Source organism: Acipenser ruthenus, chromosome 3 (genome assembly GCF_902713425.1).
Source record: "Acipenser ruthenus chromosome 3, fAciRut3.2 maternal haplotype, whole genome shotgun sequence".
Classification (NCBI taxonomy): Eukaryota; Metazoa; Chordata; class Actinopteri; order Acipenseriformes; family Acipenseridae; genus Acipenser; species Acipenser ruthenus.
In genome coordinates this window covers 74,483,802-74,506,767 of record NC_081191.1, presented here as the reverse complement: position 1 = coordinate 74,506,767, position 22,966 = coordinate 74,483,802, and the positions used below count along the sequence as shown (strand labels likewise).

Here is a 22,966-nt window from a genome sequence, read left to right as displayed (position 1 = left end):
AGAGTTACTTACAACTACGTCTCACCCGAAAGACGGAGCACAAGGAGATTAAGTGACTTGCTCAGGGTCACACAATGAGTCAGTGGCTGAGGTGGGATTTGAACCAGGGATCTTCTAGTTACAAGCCCCTTTTCTTTAACCACTGGACCACACAGCCTCCTATATATTTCATCAGATCATTTTAATATTTAAAAGGAATTGAATTATATGTATTAGAAGTACTGTTAAGCAAGACAAGTAAATCATTTAAAATTTGATTACACTGAAGGAGACAGTTCTCCTTTAATGAGCACTGCAAGATATATTTCTAACCCTAAATCTGCATGGGATTAATGAAAACCATACTTCTTAGTTCCTGGCTGTTAATGCTGTGCACGTAAAAGGCACGTGTAATGGTCAGTTTGAACACAAGAGGCAAATACGATTGTTTTATAACATATTTAATAATATTAAATAAAGGCTCGTCTTTCATCTGTATATGCATTATTTGTGACTTAAACATTTTTTGTTTCACAATTTGGAAATGTTGAGTTGAAAACAGGAAAACTAAAAGAAATGTAATGGAGTTTTATTTCAAGTTATTTAAAACAAATTACTTAATGTATAAACAGACTTTCCCACATCGTTTATAGCAAACTGTATAACTGTTAACTTTGGTAAACCATATTTCTGCTCCTGCACATTTGTGTGAGGCCAGGATGCCAATACCTGAGCTAAAAAACCCTAATACCCCAACGCATGTGGGAACTTCATTTAGTAAAGGGTCCCAAATGCAAACGAGGATGATTCATTTTAGATTAATAATATAATTATTGCCTGTGCCATAAAGGTTAAAGTAAGTGAATCGGTATTGACAAATACAGTAAATAATTACATTTAATCCACAAACAAGCATGTCAGTGACATTTATCCCAATGACTTACTGTATATCTACTATGTAAGTTCGACATACCGACAGACAGGCTAATTCCTTTGTATCCCCAAGATTCGGATACTCTTCATAATTTGTGCTACAGTACTGTATATTCAAGTTTCATCCTAATTGATTAAGAACAGTAGTTTATACATAAAACAGAGAGCCAGACATACAGACAGGATGCCTTCATTTAGCCTTTTGATTGTGTTAATAGTGTATAATGTAAGTGTGACAAGTCTCCATACACCCCCCATGGATATATGCAAAGTAAGGTAACACATGCATTATGTAAGAATTTAAATAAGTGTTTTTTTTATTTTTTTGTGATTTAATTGGAACATCAGAGGAAATAATATAGGGGAAATTAATTAGCAGAAATGAATATTACATTTTGCATATATGTTGAATGGAAACCCCTCTGATTCTTCTCATGGGAGATAATACATTTGCTGAACTGCAAAAATTCTCACATTTACTTTAAGACAGAAGATGCCTGGAGCACACATAAAACAGTATTATAAAAGTGGCTTTGAACATTTTCTTGAAATGTCCTGCATAGCTTTATATACAGTTCATAATGATGCCAGCCATAATCATCAATCCACGATCTCTTGATATTGTAAGTAATGGAATTCATTGAATAATTTATTCATGGCAGTCAGTTTAGTTATTTTGACATATCCAGTAGACTATGACTCATACTAAAAATGATTAAGGTTTTATTTGTATCCCCACTGGCACTATATATAATCACTTTTTATCTTTTTCAAAATGCACACTAAATAAGATTGGGACCTGTTTTTTGTTTGTTAGTACAGTCAGCGTCACTTTATTGGGACGCCTCAGGAGAAGTAAAATTATCCCAAAGCGACTGTCCTAATTAAATGAGAGGCATTTGAGATGAACTTAATCACACTTTTTTGTTTCTAAATGAAAAGAAAAAGAATAAAATCACATCACATTATGATTAAATGTTAAATACATACTTTAAAATACAAGGCAGTTTTTTTTTTATTCCTAAACAAAATGAATCACTGTTTTTAATTTGTACATGAAATGAAAAGAATGAAATCCCTCTTATCACAAGACGAGGCACCTGCGATGTTGATGCACCAACTTTCTTTGCAACAGCAGTCTGCGAAACCACAGGAGACTCCTGGTTTACGAGATTTACACAGGTCATAGTGTAATCACATACTACACTGTGCTACATGAACCTGCATTACTCTGAAAAGCGATCTCTGTTCATCATTTGAAAATACTGTATCCCAATTAAACGACATAAATAGCACTGTGAAGAACCATCTCCCAGAGTTGTATTACTTGTATTGTAACACTTGAAATGTATTTGCTTACGATTGTAAGTCGCCCTGGATAAGGGCGTCTGCTAAGAAATAAATAATAATAATAATTAAGCAGAAATCCCAATTATCAGTATCCCTATTAGTTGACGCCCACTGTAATTTCCCTGTTATTATTTTATTATTAAATAGATAGAGCAAGTGAAACAACCATTCTTCAGATTTTAGTATATTACTGTACATTGTCACAAAGTGTAGTTCCCAGTGGATTGTTCAAGTGGAGACAGGTGTGTCTTGTCCAGTTTTGAAGTTTCTGTGATTTGGGCCACTGTAGCATGTGTGTTGAATCCCACAACATGTTGCATATCGTATGTCTGCTGGCTTAAGCTATCATAACCTGATTGGGACCAGAGCTGATTTTCGGCAGATGTTGTCATTCAAAATAAACCAAGAGACTGTTTGGATGGACTCATTGGGCAATGCAGTCGCTGTGCACATGGTTGTTCTGTTAAACCTGCATTAAAGATCACCTGTATGAATGAAATAGCTGTTTATAGTGACTACTTAAATGAAACACACTTTTAGGTGGTCACTTTTAGATGGTGGCTTGATTGCTTGTATAAAACCTTACATTTGCCTTTTGGAATGTTGTGGCATTTTTAGGACAGTAGTGTTGCATTTGGATATTTTGACTGAAGTGTATTTTGCTTGCAAAAATAGTACACAGTATGGTAGTGGAACATGCATATTCTATATTTATATGCGTTATCCAAACATTACTTACTGTTGCTGAAGACCATGCTCTTTTTACAATTCCAATAACTTATTAAACATACTCTTGATTGGTTCTAGTTTTGTGTTAATCAACTGGGGTACTTCCGAATGTTTTCCCATTTCTATTTATCCATTGTGGCATGGGGGTGGACTGTGATGCAATAAACTTAAATCAAGTTACGTTTTGGTTTACAGACTAGCTGCGACTGTACCATACTGCAGTAAAAGTGTTACAAAATATATATCATATATTATAAAGTTGCTTGGTCAAACCGAGCACTTTGTTGGCTAAGAGGCATGTTGGCTACAATGTACTGCTGAGGAGCAAGGTCCGGAGGGGGTACTTAAACTAAAGGAGATCAACTTGCTTTCTCAATACTGATATTTTAGGCTTTGTGTAGTTAGTTATTGGGGTGTTCATTATTTAAACACTAATAGATAATGAACAAAACCACATTTGACTACCATCAATGACTACCATAATCAATTCAGTCAGCATTAAGAAAGGGTGATTGCAGATCTGTTCCAGGTTTACTTTTGTATTGACTGAGACACAAACCACATGTAACCATAAGTAGATAATTATGTCTTTCACTTGACCTAATCTTGACCTAATTATCAAATCATTACTTCACAATGGACCTGCTTGAGGATTCATTTTCTTACTGTCTGTGTCTGGAGGGCACGACTCTCCAGTGGCTGACAGTTAATGCAGTATTACCCTATTCACACTACTTAAATTAAATGTAAATATATCATATCACATTATTGCTATTCAATTGATTCACTATCATGTTTTGACCATACATTACTTAGGTTGTGTGAATAGGGACATTGTTTGTGTCTGTCCACTATGCTGAGTCCTTTACATGAATAATAGTAAAGACAGCATTGTTGCTTTCGAGTTTAATGTAAATCAATCTTTTTTTTTTTTCTGGGGCTTTCGCTTTTTATATACTGTATGAAATTATTGTTTTTGGTTACTTTCCAAAATTCTTGGCTGTCACTTTTTTTCTGTCACATAATGTGCATGTTTGTTGCTTAATACGCATAAAAAATGCTTCAGTTCTGTAGTTGCATGCTGTTTCTTTTAGGTAACAGTCTAAATAAACCAATGGTACCTTTAATTTGGTCATATGACTTTCTTATTTTTTTATTTTATTTCCACAATGTGGTACTATGTGGAAGGTTGAAGGCCAACTTTTTGAGTGTTGCATTTGATGCTACTACATTGTTTTTTCTGCTTTTTTCATCAAAAGAAAAATTGGATTCATAATTATTGGTAAGTAAAGGATTATTTTCATACCTAGAACTTATTATTATATTAGTTTTACTATGAAAATTTTACGAAAGTTGGTATGTATCCAGAAAGTAACATTGTGCAATCCTGATATGGGGAAATATTAGATTTACTGTTGACATATGGGAATATTTTTTATTACTATATACTATTGCTTTACTTTTATTTTTTTTACTATATTATATTATTATGTATTTGGTCCCATTCAAAGGAAAGAGCTCCATCAAACAGTACAATCCTAAAAAGGCGAAACGCTGGGGATACAAAATATTTGTTCTCTCAGATAGCAATGGCGTGGTTTACAACTTTGATATTTACAGTGGTCCAATTCTACCAGTTGATGGAATGCCTGACATTGGGGCAAGTGGAAACATAGTCCTCAAACTTGTGTCAATTGTACCACAGAACCTTTCCCACAAGATATACTACGACAATTGGTTTTGTAGTGTAGATTTGCAAGTGGCACTCGAGAAGAGAAAAATTCACAGTGTGGGGACATCCAATCGCTTGGGTGGATGTCCATTCATGTCAGACGGTGAGATGAAGAAAAAAGGGAGGGGAACCTTTCAAGAGAAAGAAGCAACTGTCAATGGTGTAAACCTCAGGGCAGTAAAATGGTATGACAACCGTGCAGTGACTCTACTCAATACGTTTGCTGCTGCCAACCCAATGTCTACTGTTGATAGATGGGATGGGAAGAAGAAGGAAGTTGTTCAAGTGACCTGCCCTAGCGTTGTCCTGGTTTATAACAAATTCATGGGTGGGGTGGACCTTCTGGATTCTCTCATTTCATTGTACAGGACGAAGATTAGATCCAGGAAATGGTATCATCGGTTAATCTTCCATATGCTACACCTGACTGTTGCAGAGACATGGCTCCTATACCGCAGAGACAGGAATGCAGAGTCCCCAAGAAGGAGCAGCTTAGGCTTCTTGAGTTCAAATGTGAAGTTGCAGCTTGTCTTTGTGCAGAGAAGAAGACCCAGAAGCGCAAGGGAAGGCCAAGCTCAGATGTTGAGGAGAAGCATGCTGAAAACAAGCGAAGAGCGGCTGCAGCCCCATTGCCCTGTACATCAGTTCGACAGGACAACACTGGACACTGGCCTGTTTTTGCTGAAGCAAAAGGCAGATGCAAAAATCCAGGCTGCAAAGGGCTTATAAAGGTACAGTGTCAGAAGTGCAGTGCAAATAGCACAAAAGTGTACCTCTGTTTCTCTGCAGAAAAGAACTGTTTTATGGATTTTCACACGCAGTAGTCCTGTAGCAAACGTGTCAAGAATAATTGTTAATTGTTCATCATTCATTCTGTTAATACTGTTTATTTTGTTAACAGAAAAATGTTATTTTGTTAGAGAACATGCAATAAAAAATGTTTTCAATTAATTGAATTATTTTTGTTGGTTCTTCAATTGCACAATGTTACTTCCAGGTAACGTACCCATCTAAAACTTCCCAAAATATATTTCACATTTTTTTTTTTTTTTGTGCATTATGGACCTATTTAAGTAAGAAATTCTAAGAATATTTTTTTTTCCACTCTATTTTCATAATGCGTGCAATAGAGGGTTAACTTGACAGTAATTGCACACTTCAATTGTACCTTCTTTCCTTTGCTGTCTTCCATAACAAAATCCTTATGGTCACGGCCATATTCTTCCGGGGGTTTTGAGTTTTTTTACATTTCAACACTATTTTTCATTCAGTTTTAAATTTCACGAGCGTTTAAATACTCCCTATGATGGAACTGTAATATAGCTTTAAATCTCACGAGCAAAAACAATCCTCTGCTTCTAGTAATTGTCATCTTGTTTTAAATCTCCCAAGAGTGTTACAGACCTCCAATAGAAATGTAGGAATGTGTTGCCACTCAGTAGCTGGAGTGGGTTTAAAGTATTCAGAATGAATCAATGTGAGATACGAGTCTGCAAGGTGTTTATTGGATATGCACCAATTTAATTATTACATATTTTTTGTATTGGGGGTTGTGGCAGGATAGCAGCAGAGGGAAGACTCAGAGACAGAAAGTGCAGTGAAACCAAAATATTTTAATTAACAAAACACAAATAAAAAGGCACGATGGCCAACCAAAAAGACAAACACAAAACAGGCTTTAAACAAACCCAAAAAAACCCACTTACTCTCTCTCTAACACACGTCTTCTCTCTGTTACAAACACTCACCTACTAACATACCCAACCACTCCCTTTTATACAGGTGCCTGGGCTAATTGGGCAATTTGCACCTCATTAGCCCAGGCACATTCCACACATACTCACTGAACCACACCCCAAACTCACTCACATCCACTCTAAACAATACAAAAAACACAGAACCACCACAAAATAGGCTGCACCCCATCACACACCTCCCCTCCTTGTGTGCAGCACAACATGGCCTAAATGGCCACCTCCCCCCTCAGTCTCAAAGTCCCAGAAGAGGGGGAAGCACAGTGTCCATGGGGGTGGCCATGGTGGGAGGTCCGGCACCCCCCAATTCTTCGTGGCCGGCAGCTCCCTCTTCCGGGGCTCCCGCCACACTCTATCCTGCCGCAAAAGTGCGGCTGGGGGAGCTGGTCTCCTGACCTTCCCCCCCTTCTTCATGGCCGGCATTTCCCCTCCTTGGGGCTCCGACCACACAATCTCCGGCAGCGAAACTGCTGCGAGGGGAGCTGGTCTCCTGATCTCCCCCACTTTCTTCATGGCCGGCAGCTCCCCTCCGTGGGGCTCCGACCCCAGGCGAAGCAGGATCCCTGGCGACCCCAGGCGAAGCAGGATCCCTGGCGACCCCAGGCGAAGCAGGATCCCTGGCGACCCCAGGCGACGGCAGCAGCAGCGGACCCTCGGGAGGCGACGGCAGCAGCAGCTTACCCTCGGGAGGTGACGGCAGCAGCAGCGGACCCTCGGGAGGCGGCGGCAGCAGCAGCGGACCCTCGGGAGGCGACGGCAGCAGCAGCGGACCCTCGGGAGGCGACGGCAGCAGCAGCGGACCCTCGGGAGGCGACGGCAGCAGCAGCTGACCCTCGGGAGGCGACGGCAGCAGCAGCGGACCCTCGGGAGGCGACGGCAGCAGCAGCGGACCCTCGGGAGGCGACGGCAGCAGCAGCGGACCCTCGGGAGGCGACGGCAGCGGCAGCGGACCCTCGGGAGGTGGAGGCAGAGGCAGCTCCTGCTCCTCTCCCTCGGGTGGTGGTGGTGGAGGCAGAGGCAGCTCCTGCTCCTCTCCCTCAGGTGGTGGAGGCAGAGGCAGCTCCTGCTCCTCTCCCTCGGGTGGTGGTGGTGGAGGCAGAGGCAGCTCCTGCTCCTCTCTCTCGGGTGGTGGTGATGGAGGCAGAGGCAGCTCCTGCTCCTCTCCCTCGGGTGGTGGTGGTGGAGGCAGAGGCAGCTCCTGCTCCTCTCCCTCGGGTGGTGGTGGTGGAGGCAGAGGCAACTCCTGCTCCTCTCCCTCGGGTGGTGGAGGCAGAGGCAGCTCCTGCCCCTCTCCCTCATGGGGTTTGGGCCTTCAGCTTCTCCCCTCCGGACACAGGACGCACTGGCTCCTCCCCTCCGGACCTAGGACGCACTGGCTCCTCCCCTCCAGACACAGGACACACTGGCTCCTCCTCTTCCGGCTCTTGCAGCGGCAGGTGAACCAGCTGGCATGCTCCCTCTGCTGGTGGCGGCAATGGAGGAAGAGACAGCAGGTAATCTTCCCCTGCTGGTGGAGGAAGCATCAACTCCTCCCTCTCGGGCCGTGGACGCACGACTCCTCCCTCTCGGGCCGTGGACGCACCGACTCCTCCCTCTCGGGCCGTGGACGCACCGACTCCTCCCTCTCGGGCCGTGGACGCACCGACTCCTCCCTCTCGGGCCGTGGACACACCGACTCCTCCCTCTCGGGCCTTGGACGCACCGACTCCTCCCTCTCGGGCCGTGGATGTTCGGGCTCCTCCCACTCGGGCTGTGGACGTTCGGGCTCCTCCCACTCGGCTGTGGAAGTTCGGGCTCCTCCCACTCGGGCTGTTGCAGCGGCAGCTCTTCCTCCTCATACTGGGTGGGGCAGATGGCCACTGTGTGTCCATATGCCCCACAGCCGGGGCACAACTCTGCCGCAAGCCCTTTTAAAAATAGCTCCCAGCTGTCATCTGCCTCCTCCTGGGCCAGCTCCATTTTCCTCCACCTCATCCTCTTCCCTTTTTTTTTTTAAACAAAACAAAACAAAAAAAACTGCACTTCCGCTCTGAGTCTCCAGGGGGCGCTATCCCACTTCTGACACCAACCTGTGGCAGGATAGCAGCAGAGGGAAGACTCAGAGACAGAAAGTGCAGTGAAACCAAAATATTTTAATTAACAAAACACAAATAAAAAGGCACGATGGACAACCAAAAAGACAAACACAAAACAGGCTTTAAACAAACCCAAAAAAACCCAATCACACACACTCTCTCTCTCTCTCTCTCTCTCTCTCTCTCTCTCTCTCTCTCTCTCTCTCTCTCTCTCTCTCTCTCTAACACACGTCTTCTCTCTGTTACAAACACTCGCCTACTAACATACCCAACCACTCCCTTTTATACATATTTCTAGTATCATATTGAGAATGAAAAGCAATATATATATATATATATAAGCTGCATGATCCTATTGTAGAATTGTATGCTTTTCGTTTTGAAGAGAAGGGAATTAAAGAAGTAACTTTTCAGATGTACCAGATATACAACTAATCAGAATTCATAATTCCTAACTCATAATGGCATGATCCCGCCCCCCCCCCCCCCACTGTGCTTGTGTTACTAATGCCACTGCTTCCTGCAGTCATTAAATCAGGGGGCCCACATCACTGTACCAGGCAAAGAAACTGCAGTGTAAGCCTCTGATTTCACAAACCCAGAAAAAAATACATATTAACCATAATATTAACATTTTTTTTATTATCTGACAGTTATCAAAGTTTCTGTGAAAGAAAATTAAATACGTGAACATAATCAGTTTATGCATTGAAGCTGAACTTGCATCAGTAAATATATATATATATATATATATATATATATATATATATATATATATATATATATATATATATATATATATGGGTAATATGAAATTAGGTTTGGAAAGCTTATAATATGAAATGCAACCACATTTACTCATTCTCATAATCCACCTACATTTGCATTATGCCTCAAATTAAAGAGGAACCTATCAGTCCAGAACCTGTATGTCTAGAAATCTGGTTTGCACCTTGTAAGAAGAGGTGGAAATGCCCAAGTGCAAGGCAAAATCCCTACATCTCATTATAATGTTTGCGCCTGCTTAGTATCCAGATCCCACCCAATGTCATGCTCGTTTCTTCAATTGGATGCATTTCAATATAATTTTAATGGATTAATGATGGCAAAGTGCTCATTTGATAGTGGGTGCTGAATGCCAGGTGAATACCATTCTTTACATACGCCGCATTTTTCGTGGATGCTAAAATCAGACTTTATAGCTGCCAAATTTTGGGGGTTTTGCACCCACAAATCACTTTGTGTGTATCCTTACATCTACCCCATAGTTTCATATACAGTATAAATATGTTTTTTCATACATAATAATATATGCTGCAAATCACAGAAATGTTGATCTGTTAATCTATATTAAAACAGATAGTTGCAAATATGCCTTTTTCCACATATGAACATGTTTAAACATAGATAGCTGCTTATGTGCTATGGTGTGCAAAGGAGTGCAATTACATAGCAGTCAAAATAAGCCCAGAAAGTGTCCTTAGACCATCTTTAATAAGAAATCTTTGGACTGATATTGATAAAGGTGGCAGCAGTGTGGAGTAGTGGTTAGGGCTCTGGACTCTTGTCCGGAGGGTCGTGGATTCAATCCCAGGTGGGGGACACTGCTGCTGTACCATTGAGCAAGGTACTTTACCTAGATTGCTCCAGTAAAAACCCAACTGTATAAATGGATAATTGTATGTAAAAATAATGTGATATCTTGTAACAATTTTAAGTCACCCTGGATAAGGGCGTCTGCTAAGAAATAAATAATAATAATAATAATAATAATAATAATAATAATAATAATAATAATAATAATAATAATAAAAATAATAAAAACAGCCCACTGACATGCAAGGGTATCCTACTTCAACTAATACAGTTCCTAATATTCTTCAATAGATCACGTATGCTCTTACTATATATAACTCTGTAACTGGTTCCTGAATACCCCCCCGTTTCCCAAGAAGCATTTCAAAACACTACTGAATACCAATTACCATTAAACTAATTTTGCATTCAGTCTCTGCCATTTACACATACCATCACGAGTATTTTAAATATTACGGAATCTATATTTATACCTGGCTAATTGCCAAGGATTACTACCTGAATATAAATCTGACCAACAATAAAGCAATCCCGCACTACCTCAAGGGAATTGTACCAGTACCAAATACTTCAGTAAACGTTGGGTTATTGACCCTCCCTCCCCACTGTGCCCCAGTTTCATCAATGTTTTCACCTTTGCAGAGACATTCCTTATCTGCAAAAACATACCCTACCCTTGTAAAAAAACTGACATCCCATTTCTATAATTTTATCTGGAATCAGAAATGAGTTTAACACCTTGACTTCCAAGGACTTTTGATATAGCTGAGTGTTTGCGACAAATCTCATCTTTAGTACTAAACTTTATGTCTGCTCCATATTACGAAATTAATCTCCTATTTTTAGTGGTTGTATCTTTTATCACGCATTGATTATTTTTGCATTGCTCACTTAGAACCATCACATATCCTATAAATAATCACAAGCTGACTCATTCATGATTTAAAAAGTATTGTCATTTGGTGATTTCAGCACCCAGTGGTTTTGTCACATCTCAGTTCATTTACATATCTATATGCTGCCAGAGAGAATGTGTTGATAAAACAAGGAAAATCCAGGTAAAGAAGCTGATAAAATTGCCTCATAGTCAAAGTAGCAGGGCAAAGGTCTGTAAATTTCATGTATTGTGTAGAAATAGTATTTGCAAATATAAATATTGTGTTTGTGTAATGCAGGATTTTTTTGTTCAAATCCATGCACTGTGTCGGGTTTCCCTCCAACAAGCAGACAAGAGAGAATGTGACTGGACTAGTTTGACCTGATTGGAGGGAACTTTAAAAAAGAACATGTGAGAAAGTAGTCATCAAATTGGATAATGAATTGCCAAGGAGGAGCTTGGAGGCAGCGCCTTAGCTAATGAGCTCTCAACTCATTTGTATAATACAGGCCAGAGCAGCAGATTGCAGTCCTGGCTAGTGCACCAGGGTAGCCTTAGCTTGGGTGTTTATTTGTTTAATTGTTTTGTTGGAACATTTAGTTTGTTGTAAAGAAAAGTGCACTCCAACGTGCTGAACTGCAATCATCTGCTATTCCTGCTGCTCGCTAGCCTTGACTGCAACGCTACCCTTCCACAGTCCCACAAACAACAGCTTGGTTTATACATACTAAATAATTCTAACTGTGGGTCGGACCAAATCAAACCCTGACCGTGTTTATGTGATAATATCACTAGTTTCCATATCGCATTTTCTTTATCGCGAAACCAAAACTAGCCATTTCTAATCCAGGAAATGAGCGGAGAGAAGTTTTGCAGGAGTATGAGGGACCGCCGAAAGCAACATGAAAACAGATGTTGACCAATCCCCAGCTGGTATTTGTGACATTTTGAAGGGGAGGAAACAAGGCGGTAACATGTGAAAAGGCAGGTGAAGACAGCCAGGGCAGAAAAAAATAAAATAAAAATCTGTGTTGTACTACTGTTTCGTTTGAAATTTACCTATTTTCCAGAACATTGCAGATAGATTCAGTGCTGAGTAAACTTGGAGTAACTTCTAGAACTTTCTAGAACTTTCCAGTAATATAAATAGTAGTATAAATACAGGGGCCTTAAGCCCACCAGTTCAGTTTAGTTCCAGCTGCCTAAGTGGATACATATCTGCATTTTTCTGAGATGGCATCAAGAGGCTGCAAGCATCCGGCAGACACATTTTGCTATGTCTGAGGCCAATTTATCAAGACAAGAGCGAAAAAGTACTCCGTGGAAGCATCTGCTAAGATGTGTGAGGCCTACAAGGCATATTTCGGCATGCCTGTCGGGGATCAAGACAAACCCTGGGCACCTCATTTCACCTGCGAGCACTGCAAAAAAACCCTGGAAGGTAAGATGGACAATTGTTGCTCGGAATTTTATGTTATAAAATTTGTTAACATTTTTTAAATTGTAAAAGTTTTTAATTTTAAAATGTTTTACAATTTTCAATGTTATTGAAAAAATATATCATATATGGAAAATGTTGCGAGAATCTCTTACACATTAGTCATGGGTGAAATAAATGTATTTTTGTAGGATGGTACAGAGGGGAAAAGAGAACCATGAAGTTCGCTATCCCAAGAATTTGGCGGGAACCCACTGACCACTCAAGCAACTGCTACTTCTGCATGGTGGACCCTTCCAAATGTCGGACTGGCAAGAATGCACCTGCTATCACGTATCCAGACCTTCCTTCATCCATCGCACTGGTGCCACACTGCCATGAACTCCCCGTACCCACTCCTCCGGAGAGAGAGCAGCCGTCTTTAGAAGAGAGCAGCAAGTCAGAGAGCGAGGAAGACGTTGTAGATCCAGATGACAATTTCAGAGGTGGAGCTGAGGAGAGAAACCCATACTACCCCAACCAAAAAGACCTCAACGACTTGATTAGAGATCTTGGTCTCACCAAGTCCAATGCCGAGCTTTTGACGTCTAGGCTCAAGCAGTGGAACTTGTTGGATGAAAGTGTGCAAGTCGCAGATCAGAGGAAGCGTCACCAACCTTTTTCCAGCTTCTTCACCCGTCAAGATGGGCTCTGCTTCTGCCACAATGTGACCAGTCTGTTCGAGGCACTCAGAATCGCCTGTAACCAATCGCCTGAATGAGTGGCGCCTCTTCATTGACAGCTCATCCAGGAGCCTCAAAGCCGTGCTGCTCCATAATGGTAACAAGTACCCGCCTCTTCCCCTGGCTCACTCGGTGCACCTCAAAGAGGATTACAACAGCATCAAGACCTTGCTGGACGCCTTGAAGTATGATGAGTACAGCTGGGAGGTCATAGGAGAATTCAAAATGGTGGCATTCCTGATGGGTCTCCAAGGCGGTTTTACCAAGTTTCCCTGCTATCTTTGCCTTTGGGACAGCAGGGACACCAAGGCGCACTACCACAGGCGGGACTGGCCACAGCGGACCGAGTTCTCTGTGGGGAGGAACAATGTCAAGTGGGAGCTACTGGTGGACACCCGGAAGGTGCTGATGCCACCACTGCACATCAAATGGGGCCTTATGAAACAATTTGTCAGAGCTCTAGATAAGGAGTCGGCAGCCTTCAAGTACCTTCAAGACTTCTTCCCTAAGCTGTCTGAGGCAAAGGTCAAAGCCAGTGTCTTCGTCGGACCACAGATAAAGAAGATCCTGGAGTGCAATGAATTCCCCAAGAAGCTCACTAGTAAGGAGAAAGCGGCTTGGAACAGCTTTGTCGCAGTGGTTCGGGGCTTCCTGATCAATCACAAGGCCGAAAACTATGTAGAACTGGTTGAGACTCTGGTGAAGAACTATGGCACAATGGGCTGTAGGATGTCCCTCATCCTTGATAAAAGTCCATATCCTTGATGCTCATCTTGATAAATTCAAGGAGAACATGGGAGTGTACTCGGAGGAGCAAGGCGAGCGCTTCCACCAGGATATACTGGACTTTGAACGCCGCTACCAAGGACAGTATAACGAGAACATGATGAGAGACTACATTTGGGGGCTGATTCGTGAAAGTGATTTACAGTATAATCGTAAATCCTGAAAAACTACTCACTTCTAAATCTTTTGTAGTCATTTTTGTATTACTTTAGTATAAATACATGTTAATTTGGATTCATATGTTGTTTTTTTCTGACTTTATGTGAACGAAAAGACACAAATTCGCCCGTTTTCTCATTGGAAATAGGTAAATTTCAAACTATCACTGTCCTGGTCACAAAAGCAAGTTTGTGGGGAATAATAGCCATTTTCTATACTTTTGAGGCATAAGCAATTAGGAAATAACACTTACTACCCAGGAACAAAAATTGTGTTACATAGTGTAATTTGTTGCTGTATATGCAACCATTTACCTGCAAAACAAACAGTAACAAGTACAATAATACAGCAAAGTGCCCCGACTTGGTGGTGCTAGCCAAATCTTGCTTAAGTTTACTGCCAGTTGAATTGACTCACTCCTTATGACCAGCTCCAGATATAGATCAGCTCACCATTGTGGTCAATATTTGTCAGACCCTTTTAATTTGAAAACAGTCTGACAATCTCCCTCTATTAGGTCCAGCTTTCAATGAAGACCATTTGATGGCAGTAATAGAGGGATTCTGCTTATAATTAGACAAAGCAATCAAAGCCATCTTATTATTTTTTTAGAAACATGTCTTGTTATATACTTTTGCCTCTAAATAAACAGACTACAACTGGCAATGGACCATAATTTAATTATCTTAATGTGTTTTTCTTCCAGCAAACCAAAGCAAAAGTATAGCTATTAAAAGTTAATTTATATAGGATTAATGATGATAGAAAAGACAATTTCCAAATTGGCATCTAATCCAACTTTTCAATCTGGAGATTTGCTGAACATAAATAAAAGATTTTAACCAAAGCTAATTATAAGTATAATTATACTAGAACTTATAGAATTCCATTGCTTGTTTGTTACGTTTTGTGAATGTTGATGTGTAGCCTACTGTACACACAGTACACAACATCTACCTGCAAATGATGTCAAGTGTAGAATTACAAATACTTCAGGTTACCTTATTAAGGAAAGTGTATTGTAAACACACGATAATTATTGTTAAAATGTAATCACGGTGTGAAAGATACAGATTTTCTTTTGTTTACTGTCTTCCAGTGTTTCAGCACTTACAGTGCCTTCTAGTATTCTGTAAACAGTAACCCAATGAGTAGGTAACAAAGCATTCATGCTACCAGGTTTAAATGTACAACATGTGTCCATAAAACACGTTTTAAAGTCTAACCCACAAATTAGTTTATTATCAGTGGTGGATTTATTTTATTTTATTTTATTATAATTTTTTTGGTTGTAAGTTTGTTTGTTATTTAGTTAGGTTCCGAGTTCTTATCATGACCCTTTCAAAATAACGTTTTTTAAAATAATTACTTTTGACATAAAGCGCAAGCTATATTAAACACGTATGCAGGTCAAAAACGTTGCCTCGAACCTATCTTTTAAGCTCTTTGAAAATCGTTTGTTGCAGTCCTTATTTTGCTGAATATGTGAATTGCAATCAGAACCATTATACTGCATTGTTACGAGTTTGATTCTCCAACTCTAAAGCTTAAACTACACTAGATTTTTTTTTTTTTTAAACTTCCAAGCACATATTAACAACCATAAATTTGATGTTACATTTAAACACGATTAATTTACATTATTACAATGAGAATACTGAGTTGTTTTGACGAAACGCCTTGCTACTTTGCTTAGTTTATTTATTTGGACTGAGATCTATTCGATCTAGTCAGTTATCCATAGCGTGTGTACGTTTCTGAAACTAAGACCACAGTACTCTGACTAAAGATATTTCACTTGTACTGTAAGTTTTAAACCCTGGTGAAGGTAATAAACACACATTGACTATAGATAACATTTTATTTTCGATTAGGTTATGCATAGTATATAATTAGATGGGCTTCGCTGCTCATCCCATGCAATATTCAGTTTTCTAAATTAATGGACTATAGAGCAATATCAAACGTATACAATATAAGCAAAACATAAATGGCTTACCTTTTTTGTAACAGGTGGTATGATTTAAGAATCTCTCGTTTCTTTCCTCTGTTATAATTCACAAATCATTTCAATCCACGTAACTGGATTCCTTGCTTATTCTTCTCCTGATAATGTGTTTTGGGAAATGTCCAGTAAATCGCTTCCGATCAGGATGTCCATATTCTAAACACAGCAGCAGCAGCAGTAACTGTCTGAAGCGACCACGGAAAGTACAATTTTCAGTACTAAAATGAGAAACTAAGCACAAATTGTATTTTCTACTTATGAAATGGATTGTATGCTTTCGCTAGAGTAGATTTCCAGTAAGATCCAGGTGAAATACAAACAGGCTGCACATTTTTCAAGCTCCCAGGGCGATAGTCGCTGTCTGTTCTTGGTGGTGCTGAAGTGACTAAATGAAACCCCAGAACATAGATAACACTAACGGGATGAAAATGTGTAAGGGTTTTCTCTCTCCCACACGTGTCCTGATCATTTGGTTTATGTGTTGTGCTCGTAATTTATTGATAAACTTCCTTTGCCCCTCAGCTTTTTAACATGCCGGTACTCAAATGTAACACCAAGCAAAGAATATTCCAAAACGATGTGACGGCTTCACTATGTATGCAGGTTTTTACTGCAGAGAGAGTTCGTTTTGAGAATGGGGAGCATTAACAGCAGACAAGTGCTGCAGTTTGAAGCAAAGGAGACCTTACTTAAGTAAACGTGGTGATGGGGTCCTATTTAAAACGAACATGATATTACAAATAAAACGTGGGAATTAAGCAACGACCTGAATGTGTATTTACGAAATGTGTTTATACTGTTTGTTATCTAATCCAGTCTTAGCATATGCAAAAAAGACAACGACTGTGACATATATGTGATCCGGGCTACCCTTAAACCTTTAATACCGGTCACTTACGATCTGCTTACCCACACCGTGATAAATGCATACTATAGTGATTGGTTATTTATGATATAATTTATTTAGGAAAATTGTACTTTTTAAAATAATGCATCCTGTCATAATGGCTAGTGGTTCATAGGCTGTTCTCTAGAAAAAGTGTACCTATATGTGCATTAATAATACAAAGATAGATGCAGTAGATTACTGTGTGAAGGCATGGTCATATTTCAGTTTAAATTGTTTTTAACAGCACTTTAAGATGTATTAAACGGATCATTTGTCAAACATATACTTATGTGTGGTCGAAACAAACAGATTGGAATGATTATAAAAAAAAGTGGAAAGTGACGCTTGACCTTAAATATGAATGTAAACAAATACTGCAGGTATGTCTGATTTTGCAACACAGATGATCTTGTAATGTATATATAATGCAGGTGGTCCCCTAACTTTCAGTGTAGTTTTGATTATTTATATAGCAGGGTTCATTGGCGTTCTGGGACCGTACTGGCACTATAACTATTGCTAACATGTATTCAAGAGCAAAAGCTACAAGTTTTGTTTTTTTTTTTTAATTTAGTCGTTGCCAATTATTTTTATTATTTTCTCCCAATTTGGAATTGCCAATTATTTTTTTAAGATCACCGCTACCACCCCTGCGCTGAGTTGGGAGGGCGAAGACAAACACACGCTGCCCTCCGAAGCGTGTGCTGTCAGTCGACAGCTTTTTTTCACACTGCGGACTCACCATGCAGCCACCCAAGAGCTACAGCGTCGGAGGACAACGCTGCTATCGGGTAGCTTACAGGCAAGCCCGCAGGGGCCCGGCCAGACTACAGGGGTCACTGGTGCGTGGTGAGCCGAGGACACCCTGGCCAACCTAACCCTCCCTCCCCCCGGGCGGCGCCCCCTGGAATAGCCTGGACTCGGACTGGCGACGCATCCTGCCGGATTCGCCACTCGGGAATGTACAGTATGTGTCCATAAAACATGTTTTAATGTCTAACCAACACTACCGTTTATGTAGTTAGAAATTTTAATGTGATATTACACGAACGGATGTTTAAAAATATGGACATATGCAATTAACCTACCTATTTTTATGAATGATATCAGGTAACTTATTACTTTAATTTACACAGCTACCATTCCTTTGGGTACTTCTGAGTTCTATTGCTGCAGTATTTAGTTTCACTCGTCTTTTTATACATTACCTGGCTTTCATGCTGCTTAGAAAGTCTTAGTTGCCTCCTGATTACATTTTCTAACAAATCATGTTAGATTGACCATTTAACTAAGCTGACCCTACCTGCTCAATAGCATACTGTATTCAACTGTTGAAATGTCAGTCTCACACCTTCTGTCTCCATGCAAGCTCAAAGTAAGTCAAACATCATAAAAAGATCATAGACCTTTAAATGTTTTTAAGGCAGATGTGTGTGTGTCTAGAACACTCTTCTCCTTTTCTCTTTTGACCAATCTTTATGGTTTAGGGGGCATTCTAGGCGTTTTTGACAGTTTCCTCATCTAAACAAAGGTTATCAAGCTGCAACTCTCGCCATCATACCAGCTTCTCAAAGACGTCTCTTTACTGTTTCCATGGTGACTTCTGATGTGGAATTGAACTCAGCAGCAGGTTGAGTGCTGGTTAGGAAATGATTAGCCTTGGACTTTCAACAATCAATCTGTCTTCACTTTTAGTTGTTTTCCTCTTTCTGCCTCGGCCACTTTTGTTTACATAGCTACCAATGTTTCTGTATCTGTTGATTGTGGTCTGCACTCCATTAAGTGAAACATTTACTTTTCTTGCAATTTATCTTATGTAATACCCTTCCTTGTGAAGGGTAAGTATGGCTACATGATCATCATATTTGATTTCCTTCCTTGCAGCCTTGGTAACTCCCTTACTGTACACTCCTCCTCTACACTCTTTTTGGCTCACCATTTAAAAGAACCCAGATTTTCACAATGCTCTTTTGTCTCAAATAGTTCAGGTTCTGAAAGCTGTCTGTAGCCTTTTGACTTAGCAGGGACTGTACACTCTGTTGCAAGGGGTAAGAGAAACTGAGGTAAAATGTCAGTACAATGTATCCACTGGTATATTTCCTTTTGAAATGGAAAATAACCTTTTGCATAAGTCAATGGCTTATGTATATTTTCCCTTTCTTTGTTGGATTTCAGTAAGATTTACAGGTGTCCCCATAATTTTGACCACCAGTGGTAAAACAAGCAATACCACAGGTATATATTTTCCTGTTTTTTATGATGATGTTTTGAACCAATACATGCAGTAGGGTTGGGGTTGGGTTGCTGTTTTATCAGGACAACTGTTCTAATATTTGTTTTCCCTAACCAGTGTTTTCCCTTTGCTGAGAATGGCTATTCATTGGTAATGCTTTGGTATTATAATAGTACTTTTTATACTTTTCTGTTAGGGAGACTTACCATAAAGTGAAACAGTGCTTGCCTCATGCATATACTTTTCCCAATGTTACTGCATGCTTTATCACATCACATACTGTGACATTCTTTACTGCTGCCTGAATAAATACCCCTGCTTTAAAAACAAAAAAAACAGCTCATTACCATTTTAGAAACATCAGCCAAATGAAAACGAACAAGATATATAAGTGGGCATGTGACTCATGCATTAGGTACTGTTCTAAAATACTTCCCCTGAAAATATATTCTTCAAATGTACGACATTCAATGGCAGAAACTGCTGGGGTGAAACGTATCTCAGTGATAAGAAACTATCACATATTGTACTATTGTACTGTCAGATAAGATAATAAAATCTGTTGTTTTTCCTGACCTAATGTGCTGTAATCATTGTTTCTTTTTTTCTGGTTATCTGAAAAATCAATTAAAAAAAGATTACAAAGCTGTATTGGTGTTTGAGGACACATGTAGGTTATTTTCTATTTACAATTTATTTTTAATCATTACTTTTCAATACTTGAATTATATTATAAGTTAATACATCATGTGTAGTGTTTCTTGTTGTATAAGAGATGTTGTCTTGTGCAGTTTAGGGGAGAGTACCATGAAACGAAGCAAAGCGGTTCTGGCTGCTCAAACTGTGTGAAATGAAGTTGAAATAAGAGAAAATGTTGTCAAGTTCATCCAAATTTAAAGAAAGAGTGAAGTTAATAGGATGATACATTTTACAAAAGGTACAAGGTACTGTATGTGTGTGTTTATTTATTTATTTATCTTGAACATTAGAATTAGGTGTGACATTCTGTACATTATATTCTATTATATGTAAACTTATGGAAACTATAATAAGATCCAAAATGGAAAATTACCTATATGGGAACAATATCCTGGGAGACAGTCAGCATGGTTTTAGGAAAGGGAGATCATGTCTAACTAACCTGCTTCATTTTTTTGAGGATGCAACATTGACAATGGATAATTGCAAAGCATGCGACATGGTTTATTTAGATTTCCAGAAAGCTTTTCACAAAGTCCCGCATAAAAGATTAATTCTCAAACTGAATGCAGTAGGGATTCAAGGAAATGCATGCACATGGATTAGGGAGTGGTTAACATCTAGAAAACAGAAAGTACTGATTAGAGGAGAAACCTCAAAATGGAGCGAGGTAACCAGTGGTGTACCACAGGGATCAGTAGTAGGTCCTCTGCTATTCCTAATCTACATTCATGATTTAGATTGTGGTATAGTAAGCAAACTTGTTAAATTTGCAGACGACACAAAAATAGTAGGAGTGGCAAACACTGTTGCAGCAGCAAACGTCATTCAAAATGATCTAGACAGCATTCAGAACTGGGCAGACACATGGCAAATGACATTTAATAGAGAAAAGTGTATAAGTGTAAAGTACTGCACGCAGGCAATAAAAATGTGCATTATAAATATCATATGGGAGATACTGAAATTGAAGAAGGAATCTATGAAAAAGACCTAGGAGTTTATGTTGACTCAGAAATGTCTTCATCAAGACAATGTGGGGAAGCTATAAAAAAGGCCAACAAGATGCTCGGATATATTGTGAGAAGTGTTGAATTTAAATCAAGGGAAGTAATGTTAAAACTTTACAATGCATTAGAAAGGCATGTCGTATGCAGACAGGCTAAAAGGATTGAATCTATTCAGTCTTGAACAAAGAAGACTACGCTGTGATCTGAGTCAAGCATTCAAAATCATAAAAGGTACAGACAGTGTCGACCCTGGGGACTTTTTCGACATGAAAAAAGAAACAAGGTCAAGGGGTCACAAATGGAGATTAAATAAAGGGTCATTCAGAACAGAAAATACGAGGCACTTTTTTATTGTGAATTGTGAGGGTCTGGAAGCAACTCCCCAGTAATGTTGTTGAAGCTGACGCCCTGGGATCATTCAAGAAGCTGCTTGATGAGATTCTGGTATTAATAAACTACTAACAACCAAACGAGTAAGATGGGCTGAATGGTCTCTCTTGTTTGTAAACTTTCTTATGTTCTTATGTTCTTACATGGGATGACATCAGTACACAGGATAAGATCTACTGGAATTTTGGCATATACTTCGCTGTGATTGGTTGATTTGTGATATGTGATATATGTATGCAATAAGGCCCGACAGGCCCTCTGTATACGTCGAATATGCGGACGCCCCGGGGCGTTCTGAGGCATGAGACGAAGTAATGATGGAAGACAGTCACTTTTTAGTTAAATAAATAATGCCCACACTAAAACAGTTGAATGTGTGTAAAGTACTTTGTCTGGGCTTTGATAAGGACACAGTTGCATACTGTAATAATATAGTTACCTCAGTACATTGACTAACTGTGGGGTTAGGCAGTTGGAGGCAAACCCCTTTTAACTTGTCAGGCAAATCTGTAAACCAAAACAGGATCTCCAGTGCAATTTGTAATCCTGTGTTGTGTGTAGCAGCTATATCAGTAGGAGGGGCTAAACATTGACCCTTTGCTGAACTCTACCACAGCTCAATAAGTAAGTACAACTGTGAATTATAATATAGTTTGACTGTAAAGTGTCAGGGATTACAGTGATGACTGGAATGGGTAGCTCAAATAAAAAGCCTGGAAGCATCTGACATTACAGTGGTAAGGTTTATGCTGCTCTCTTGGTTACATCACCATAATCCCTCCATAAAACAACAGACACACATTTAATTTCTCAAGTCAAGTAAAAGGTCACTTTTAATATGCGGCACTTTCTTTGAAAAGCAAGTATCATTATATCTAAATTAAACATGACAGTATTACAGTGCAGACATTACTGGCCACACATAAATATGGAGAGACACATAAAGGGTAAACAGACTAGGCTAAAAAGCAAGGGAATTGTGCATCCTGTTATTTTTAGCCTTCTCTACATCATCAACATCAATATACAAATTAGAAGCTTCAGTCAGGTTCCATTACTTTGCATTAATCTTTTGGGGAAACACTTACAAAACAATTTTGTGGCCATTTGTTTGGCTGTCCATTTAGCACAGGGGACAGTCTGTGATCATTTAGTGAAGTGATCATTTACCGCTAGAATATTGGTATGATTTATTTTGCTGTCCTTCAGACACTACAGATCAATAGGGGAATCTATCTCCCAAAAGGCATTGTGGTACTGATGGATTTTTAAGGGCAGTTGTCTTTTTCTTTTGCTAAAGGAACATTTTTCTATACATCTGGACATTGCGTATGAATCTCTTTAAGGTCTTTAAGAATACTGTATCTGACCAAGAACAAAGAACATGACTTGCTTTGATGCATTTACTCAGATGCCACATGCCATTTTTATTGCTTTGTTGTGTAAGACACAAGGATCATGGACAAAAGTAATGTGCTGAACTGGTTTCAACTTCTAGTTGTTGTCTTACTGCTAGGGCTTGAAAAAGACAGCACTGGATCTAAAAATCCACAAAGCAGGTAGATTACTACACAGATGACCCAATGCAGCTGCTCCTTGCAGTGTGT

The 22,966-nt window shown here is 39.6% G+C and overlaps 1 protein-coding gene across 1 annotated transcript in view; it reads right to left on the bottom strand.

Annotated features, from left to right (window-relative positions):
• LOC117394210 (gamma-1-syntrophin-like) overlaps positions 1-16,736 on the bottom strand; it is a 110,304-nt gene extending 93,568 nt beyond the window's left edge. The window contains exon 1 of the mRNA XM_059016740.1: positions 16,130-16,736. The gene's annotated coding sequence lies outside the window, so the exon portion shown is untranslated. The remainder of the gene's footprint in view (positions 1-16,129) is intronic.
• Positions 16,737-22,966: the final 6,230 nt, after the last annotated feature.